We start from the raw sequence: 9,593 nt of genomic DNA, 5'->3' as shown, positions 1-9,593 counted from the left end.
TCTCCAAAGTTAACCTCACTGGTTTAAAAAAAAAAAAAAAAAGGATTTATTATTCCTGCTATAATTAAGGACCAGGCCTGGGTGAAGGGGTAAGTCAATTCTGTGAGAGCCTCTGCTGCTGTGAATCATAACGAGTTGCAAAGTAACCTTTGTTGATGTAGGTATTCCTTGTGGATTGGGAATGAAATGAAATAAACTGGAGGCAGAGGGAAGAGGAGAGAGGTCAGAGAGCAGCAGCTGCCTCTCAGTCTCCTTGTATCATCCTCTCACAGGAAAAGATCCATTCTACAGGCCTGAGTTAGACCTCCAGCAGCCACTGGCAGGTAACTCCTGTGTCACACCCTAAAGCTTCTGCTTTACAATGAATTTATGAGGATTGGAGGATAGCTGCCACAGGCACTGCCTCTATGGGGGCTGACCCCCCCACCCCCTCTCATCCCCCTCGCTATCATTTCCTCAGGACACTATGTTTGGTCTCCATGGGTCATTTTTTCAGTCACTGAAGCTCAGTCCCTACTCGCTGCCACAGCTTCTGCTCTGGGGACTATTTCTTTTCCCCTGTCAGCATGGCACAGAATACATTCTTCCATATGCTTGTTAACTGGTTGATTGACATGGAGACCTGATCCAGCCATGGCCCTCATCCCACCATCAAGCGGTGGTTCCTCTAAAGTCACGCTGCCCCCCTTGCATCAGGGTTTCCAATTTATCTCTTTGTACTTTTGTGTACAGCCATCTCTCCTTCTACATCTCTCCTTCCTCCCTCTTTCCCTTTCTTCCTTCCTTCCTTTTCTCCCCCTTTCCTCCTTTCTACTCTCTTTCCCTCCTTTCCTCCTCTCTCCCTCCCTCCCTCCCTCCTTCCCTCCCTTCCTCCCTCCCTTCCTCCCTCTTTCCCTTTCTTCCTTCCTTCCTTCCTTCCTTCCTTCCTTCCTTCCTTCCTTCCTTCCTTCCTTCCTTCCTTCCTTCCTTCCTCCCTCCCTTCCTCCTTCTTTCCCTCCCTCCCTCCCTTTTTTGTTTTTTTCTCTTCTCCCATAGTTTTCCCCTTTTGCTCTGGTTTTTCTCTCCCAACATGAGTCTTAAAGCAATGTGTATTAAAAATAAACTTACTACAATTAAAAAAAAAGTTCTGAGCCTAGAGTCAGGAAGACTTTTCTTCCTGAGTTCAAATCTGCCTTCAGACCTTTACTAGCTGCATGATCCTAAATAAATCACTTCACCTTGTTTGCCTCAGTTTCCTCATGTGTAAAACGAACTGGAGAAGGAAACGGCCAACCACTCCAGTATCTTTGCCAAGAAAACCCCAGATGGGGTCACACAGAGCTGGACATGACTGAAATGACTGAACAACAACTTACAATCACCTGCAGTCAGGGGTTGCTGACTGCTCTCTCGATGTTCTCCTGTGAACTTGTGGGTTTCATTAGTCATTGAATGCCCTAGAAAATCATTTCATCAGCCGTAATGGCTGTAAGATATTCTCTGAGCCACCAGATGGCAGTCTAACTCTTTGAAAGTAGGTATTGTCACAATTGCTGAGAAGGCTTGAACCTTGTTAGGTGATCATTGAGCTGACATCCCAGGGTCAATATTTTATTTTTTTAATTCAATTTTATTTCCTTTTCATGATCAAATCTATTTCAATAGTTCAATAGCCCCCAATTTAAAAAAATGAAACCTTTCCCTTTTTGCTAGCTTCAACTCCCATTTTTCATCCATGGGGAAACATCGTCAATTAGGGCCCCGCCTCCAACAACAGCCAGTATTTATATAACACATAAATTTTGCAAAGTGTTTTTACACAGGTTATTTCATTTTATTGGATCCAAAAATGTATAAAATTCAAGATTTTCCCATTAATGATAATGTGATGATGAACACAATCAGAACTGGGAGAAGCAGAAATAAACAACAAAACAATACTTCAAATAACAAGTTGCAGCCTGGGCTTATTTTCCCACCCCACCCCTCTCCACTACCCTTTTTCCCAGCTGGCCTAAGAGGAAAGAAAGAAGTTTTTGTTGAATTGTTGAATCTTTTTAAGTCAAATGGGACGACTCTTCATGACCCCATATGGGGTTTTCTTGGCAAAGATACTGGAGTGGTTTGCAATTTCCTTCTTCAGTTCGTTTTACAGATTAGGAAACTGAGGTAAGTATGGGTAAGTGATTTGCTCAGCATCACCCAGCTAAAGTCTAAGGCCACATTTGAATTCAGGGCTTCCTAAACTCCAGGTTCAGCACTTTATCCCTATCAAACCCTCAAAAAAATTAAGTTTAAAAAAAGAGAGAGAAAAAGAGAGACTGCTTCAATCCATATTCAGATACAATCAGTTCCTTCTCTGGGTTGGATAGGATTTTTCATCTTAAGTCCTTCAGAGTGGTTATGGATGATTGTACTGCTGAGAATAGCAAAGTTATTCATAGCTGGTCATCCCAGAACATTGCTATTACTTTGTACAGAATACATTTCACTTTGCTTAAGTTCCTGGAGGACTTTTCAGTTGTTGTTTTTTTTTCTTGTGAGAGCATCCTACTCATCATTTCCCACAGAGCAATAATATTTCATCACAAACACACCACAGTTTATTGAATCATTCCCCAATTGATGGGCATCTTCCATTTTTTTTTGGCCTGAAAAGAGAGTTGCTATGAATATTTTTTGTACATGTGGGTTAGTTTCCTTCCCCCCCCCAAAATCTCTTTTGTTGTTCATGTCTAGTTGTGGTTTTGTTAGGTTAAAGGATATGTATGAATTTATAGCACTTCAGGCACACATCATGTCTTTTGATTGGGGTATGGCTCTTATTTTCTATTAATTTGACTCAGTTCCTTCTATGTTTGAGAAATGAGGTTGAAAAGGCAAATTTCATAAGACTAGGGGTAAGCTATCAACAACCATATGAAAAAATGCACTAAATAATAAGAAATGCAAATTAAAACAGTTTTGAGATAATATTTCAGAGCCACCAGATAACAACAAAAGGAAAATGGAAAGGCTGTGGGAGGATAGGCACATTAATACTTTGTTGGAAATATGAAGTGGTCCAAATTCTAGAAAGCAATTAAAAACTAAACTAATACACTTTGACCCGTAAATCAATAAAAACTTATTAATCGCAAAGTGATGGGAATATAAAGACAGCTTTGACCAACTAGAACTGGCTAGTTAGGTCCCGGGAGGCAGCTACTACCACTCGCAGGTTGTTTTTTGTCCTTCATTATCCAAGAGGGCCGTGACAGCAGGGAAGTGATGCTTTGACATGCAAGGGAATTGCATTTAAGGGAGGATGACATGTGCACCAGCTCACTCGCTCCTCCAGAGCCACCTGGGTCCAGTGGCAAGATATAAAACAGGATGGAGTGGAGATGGCCCCCGATATAACACAGACCTTGGCCTTTTAAACTAAGATTTTTTCTGGGTTTCGGTTTGTCTGAGGCAACAGTGAACAAGGCTACAATTAAGAAAGGCTTCTTGTAAAAGGTACAACGGAGCTGAGATTTGACAAAAACTAGTAGAGAAGGAAAGGAGGAAGAGGAAGGACAGTGCTCCAGGCCCAAGGACAGCGGAGGGAAATAGACAGTCAGGATATGGAACATGGCCAGAGGGCTGACATTACTGGATCACAGAGACAAATTGGGTGTGGGGGGAGCTATAGCTTGAAAATTTTAATAGAGGATTTGATAAATGTACTTTCATGCTCTTCCTAGGCAAAGATAGAGAATTATGGAGTTGGTCAGGGACTCTTGACCTTGTTGGTGCCTTGGCCTTTTTCTGGGGAAACCCACGAACCCTTTCTCAGAAAGCTGTTGATCATAAATGAGACTAATTATATTGAAGTACAAATATCAGGCTGCATGTTTGTTTGTTTTTTTTAATCCGCCAATGCCCTAATTCTAAACCAATCCGGTTTAGAATCCCCTGAACTAGAGTTAGGCTGGCTGAATGACTGATTTTTTTTTTTACTGGCATGGAGGCTAGTCTGTAGGTGGTTTATCCCCCTAAGGGAAGGAGCTACAAGAAGGAACAGTAACTTCCCTGCAGTGGAGCCCTGGCTCTTAAACAGCACCTCCAGGAGATGGCAGAGCACCCAGGAGAGAAGGGAGGAGAAAAAGAAGGAAAGGGGAAAAAGGAATGGCACAGCAGGGAGGGCGATGTGGACCAGCACCCAGACCTGCCCCTTTGCTGGTCTGTGAATGAGGTCTGAGAAGGTCCTAAGAAAGGACTCTGCCAGAAAGGTGGCTTGATGTTTGGACTTAGCCCCAAATTTCTTCTCCTTGCTGGGAGTTACTACCTGGGATAGTATATAACATTTGGAGAACTATACTGGATCCTGGGAAGCCAGAGAGTTCTGTGCAATGTGTGTGTGTGTGTGTGTGTGTGTGTGTGTGTGTGTGTATGAGAGAGAGAGAGAGTGTGTGTGTGTGTGGGTGGTGTGTGAGTGAGAGGACTAATGAAACTTTTTTTATAGTCAGTATTTTGTTAGCCTGAATGCTTGCCTGGAATCCACGGGATTTTAGAGACCCCAACTTCACTCTGCTATTTCCAGAGGAAACTGCAAGGCATGAGCCAGGGGGTTGTGAGGGATGTAGAAGCCCCTTACCCAAAATGACTACTCAGAGGTCACTCAGTAGAAGCAGAAAAGTTGTTTATTGAAAACCTCCGGAGGATGAGCCGTCCCATCATGAGATTAAAAAAGAGAAAGCTCATGGTAGGAGGCTAAAGAAGTAGTAAAAAATTGTTGGTGGAATTGTGAACACATCCAGCCATTCTGGAGAGCAATTTGGAACTCTGCTCAAAAAGTTATCACACTGTGCATCCCCTTTGATCCAGCAGTGTTTCTGCTGGGCTTATACCCCAAAGAGATATTAAAGAAGGGAAAGGGACCGGACCTGTATGTGCCAAAATGTTGGTGGCAGCCCTGTTTGTAGTGGCTAGAAGCTGGAAAATGAATGGATGCCCATCAATTGGAGAATGGCTGAATAAATTGTGGTATATGAATGTTATGGAATATTATTGTTCTGTAAGAAATGACCAGCAGGATGAATACAGAGAGGACTGGCGAGACTGACATGAACTGATGCTGAGTGAAATGAGCAGAACCAGGAGATCATTATATACCTCAACAACGATACTGTCTGAGGATGTATTCTGATGGAAGTGGATCTCTTCGATAAAGAGAGCTAATTCAGTTTCAATTGATCAAGGATGGACAGAAGCAGCTACACCCAGAGAAAGAACACTGGGAAACGAATGTGAACTATCTGCATTTTTGTTTTTCTTCCCGGGTTATTTTTACCTTCTGAATCCAATTCTCCCTGTGCAACAAGAGAACTGTTTGGTTCTGCACACATATATTGTATCTAGGATATACTGTCACCTATTCAACATGTAAAGGACTGCTTGCCATCTGGGGGAGGGGGTGGAGGGAGGGAGGGGAAAAATCAGAACAGAAGTGAGTGCAAGGGATAATGCTGTAAAAAATTACCCTGGCATGGGTTCTGTCAATAAAAAGTTATTTAAAAATAAAATTTAAAAAAAGAAGTAGTAAAGATACACAGCTTTTATACAAGAGATGACATCACAAGTAAGAGAGCATTGAGAAGGGGAGGGGGGAGGCATCTAATTGTTGCTATTTGGGGAGATTGGAATGGAAGGTTTCTGTTTCCCCAAAATCATCTGATTTCTAGGAAACAGAAAATGAGGCCTTCAGGCTTCATCAAGCAGATAGTGGTCCAGCTAATAAACTAAATATCGATAAATGTCAGATACCAATAAATGGCATCAGCTCAGGTTAAGTAAATATATTTCTAGCTGTCCAAGGCTCAAGTAAATATGGGCCTGCACGTATTATACAGGTCATAGGGGAGACACAGAAATAATGAAAATAAAATACAGAAAAAGAGTTCACATATTCCTGTAAGTTCTTCACCTTATCTCTCTATTCCACAGAGGGTTATTATTAAGGAGCCTGTAGCTGTAACTCTTGTCTGGGTGATCTTGGAATTATGTCTCTGGGCCAGAGGGAAAGCATTGTTACTGTACTTTATTATTATGCTAAGGTGCCAGATGCCAACTTGCACTTGTGTTCCTTGGGCTTGTGCCTGTGACAAGAATGGCCTTTCCTCCCCCTCCAGTCTCTCTTCCCTACTTGTCCTCTTGGTAAGACCTAACTTGTCTAGAGGCACACGGCAATCCCATCTCAGCTTTCTGTGAACCAACTTGGCACCTCAGCATTTGACTGAAAGTGCCTCTGCAAAGTTATCTGTGATATTTTTTTTCCCTGAGGCAGTTGGGGTTCAATGACTTGTCCAGGGTCACACAGCCAGGAAGTGAACAGCCAGGAAGTGAACTCATGACTAAGTTGTCAACAGTGGGGACCAGGTAGGATTCGGGGAAGCAGTAGGTGAGAATAGGGGTCTCCCCATTGTGACCCCTGAAAGGTAAAAGAAGATAAGGGTTGGGGAGCAGAGAAGAATGAGATAAGGGCTACAATATCAGAGCACGTCAGACTCTGAAAAGATGGCCCGGTGGCCAGGGAGCACCCCCTTTCCTTGCTTTATGTCTGCCTTTTGAGCACCAACCTTAGCCTGGAGGATTTATTGGGTGGGGTGAAGTGAAGGTAGGAATGAGTCTTCCATCTCTAAGAGTACGGAAGAGATGGATACCAGAGAGAACAAAGCAAACCCAAGGGTAGTTAGCTCAAGGTTTTCAATCTCCATGTTGGTCAGAGGACATTTGTTATTAGATTATTGTCCATAAATTGAGAGTTAATTTGACTTCTTTTAACAAAGTGGGAAGAGCAAAAAGGCTAGAGGGAAAAAACAAGACAAAATACAATTCTCTGTCTCTCGCTCTCTCTCTCCTCTCTGTCTCTGCCTCTGTCTCTTTCTCTGTATAATGAAGTGGTTCAGAACTAAGTGCTCCAGGAAACAAGGACACTGTCATGATACTCTAATGGATTTATGGTTCTGATGGACCAGTTCTAGATTTCAAAGGCTAGAAATACAGCCTTGTACTTTTTAAAAAGCTTTTTATTTTCAAAACATATGCATAATTTTCAACATTCCCTCTTGCAAAACTTCGTGTTCCAATTTTTTTCTCCCTCCTTTCTCCTTACTCCTTCCCTAGATAGCGAGTAATTCAATATAGGTCAAACATGTCCAATTCCTCTATACATATTTCCACAATTATCATACTGCACGAGAAAAATCAGATCAAAAAGACAAAAATGAGAAAGAAATCAAATTGTAAGCAAACAATAACAAAAAGAATGAAACTGCTATGCTGTAATCCATACTCAGTTCCCACAATCCTCTCTCTGGGTGCAGAGGCTCTCTCCATCACAAGACCATTGGAACTCAGACTTAATACTTCTTAAATGGGATGTTCCCGATTCATTGATTATATATAAACCACGGACGGCATGTACGGGAAAGACCAAAGGGTACACGTGCCAGTTGGCTCTGCTAGGTGCCTCTACTTTCTCAGCTGTTGATTTGGATCCCCAGCAGGTAAAGCAGCTCAGATGGATTTGCAGGTAAAACAGCTCTCTCCATTACAGGCTACATGGAAGTAGGTGAGGTATCCAAGAAGTACTGATGGGTAGGGATAAGCCCTGGACTTGGGAGTTCCTGGGTGAGGAAAATCCCTCTCTAAAGGTGGGTGGATAATAGTTGAGAGTTTCCTTGAGCACTGACAAGTTAAATGGCTTGTCCAGGGTCACACAGCCAAAATTCAGAGATGAAACTTGAAGCCAGAACTCCTTGCATCAAAGACTGCTCTCTATCCATGACATTATATTATTTTATTTTGTTTCTCTTTGAAGATAACTTATAGATGAATGAGTCTTGCTCTCACTGAGAGCATTGGAGTTTATGAGGCAGACTCTCTCGGTCCTGTTGGGTGGGAAGGAAGGAAGGAAATAAGTATCTATTAAATACTTCCTATGTGCCAAGCACTGTGCCAAGTTGTGGGAATACAGATACGGTGTCCCTACCACATTGAGGGGATTAGGAGTGCAGCACCCCTGAGATCTGGAAATTTATTTATTCATTTATTTGTTTGTTTGTTTGTAAGCATTTTAAATAGTTATTTTTTTATTTTTTAAATTTATTTATTTATTTTTTAAATTTTATAATAACTTTTTATTGACAGAACCCATGCCAGGGTAATTTTTTTACAATATTACCCCTTGCACTCGCTTCTGTTCTGATTTTTCCCCTCCCTCCCTCCACCCCCTCCCCCAGATGGCAAGCAGTCCTTTACATGTTGAATAGGTGACAGTATATCCTAGATACAATATATGTGTGCAGAACCAAACAATTCTCTTGTTGCACAGGGAGAATTGGATTCAGAAGGTTAAAAATAATCCGGGAAGAAAAACAAAAATGCAAACAGTTTATATTCATTTCCCAGTGTTCTTTCTCTGGGTGTCGCTGCTTCTGTCCATCATTGATCAATTGAAATGGAGTTAGGTCTTTTTATCAAAGAAATCTACTTCCATCAAAATATATCCTTATACAGTATCGTTGTTGAAGTGTATAATGATCTCTGGAAATGGATGTAAAAGATTTTGCCTCTCCCTTCGTACCAGAGAAGAAATCTGAATTATTATGGCATTAAAAGATAAAATATGTTGATGTTATGTAATACTTTACATATATTTTATGCATTTCTGGGTTTCTAAACTTTTTCAATGTCTTTTGGTCTTCACGTGTGACTTCTGCAAAATTCCCCCAAATTCCCATTTAATTTTTAAATGCTGACCTGCTATATGTGGAATCTGAAGATGTGGAAGGGCTAATGTATAAGCAAAAAGAAAACAAGTTCCTGTCCTCAAGGAGCTTCTGTTCTCAAAGGAAGCTGAAAAGGCCGGGAGAGAGAGCATGATTCTGAAGTCTGAAGGCCAGATGGAAGATGAATATAGGCTAACCTAAGCCCTTCCACGGAACAGAGACTCCAGGAAGAACTCACCAATGGGAGAAGGCGTGTATGTGGGGGAAGGAGGAATATTCCAGGGTGAGCAGCCTGACGGAAATTCCAGGATGGATCAGAATAGAGAAAAACACAAGGTTCTAATCTAGAAGATTGAAGATCAGGTGGGGAGGGAATGGCCAACTTGGTACCCGTTATTATCACACCATGATCTGGGTTAAAGTGTTTATTATGACCAGCAACATAAATTGGCAGTTTCAAAAAATTGCTGACCTTTCTTCCAAATCCAGTAGAACCAAAGGAGTTTGGTCTAAAAGATCAATTTATGATTTTTAGCCCCAGAACTGGCTTAAATTTAATGCTATTTTAGTCATATACTCCCTTTCTCATGTTACATTTTTTATTATAGCTTTTTATTGACAAAACATATGCATGGGTCATTTTTTAGCATTGACCCTTGCAAAACCTTCTGTTCCAAATTTTCCCCTCCTTCTCCCAACCCTAGATGGCAGGCAGTCCCATATATGTTAAACATGTTAAAGTATATCTCATGTTACATTTTACATTAAACTTCTCTGTAGCAATGATGGAAAAGTTTACTATTTCTATGCATTCCTAAATCCACAGGGATAAAAGCATAGGGGTGAAATCATTCTATT

Source organism: Antechinus flavipes, chromosome 4 (genome assembly GCF_016432865.1).
Source record: "Antechinus flavipes isolate AdamAnt ecotype Samford, QLD, Australia chromosome 4, AdamAnt_v2, whole genome shotgun sequence".
Lineage (NCBI taxonomy): Eukaryota > Metazoa > Chordata > Mammalia > Dasyuromorphia > Dasyuridae > Antechinus > Antechinus flavipes.
The sequence above is the reverse complement of the archived record's forward strand: the minus strand, read 5'-3'. Positions refer to the sequence as shown.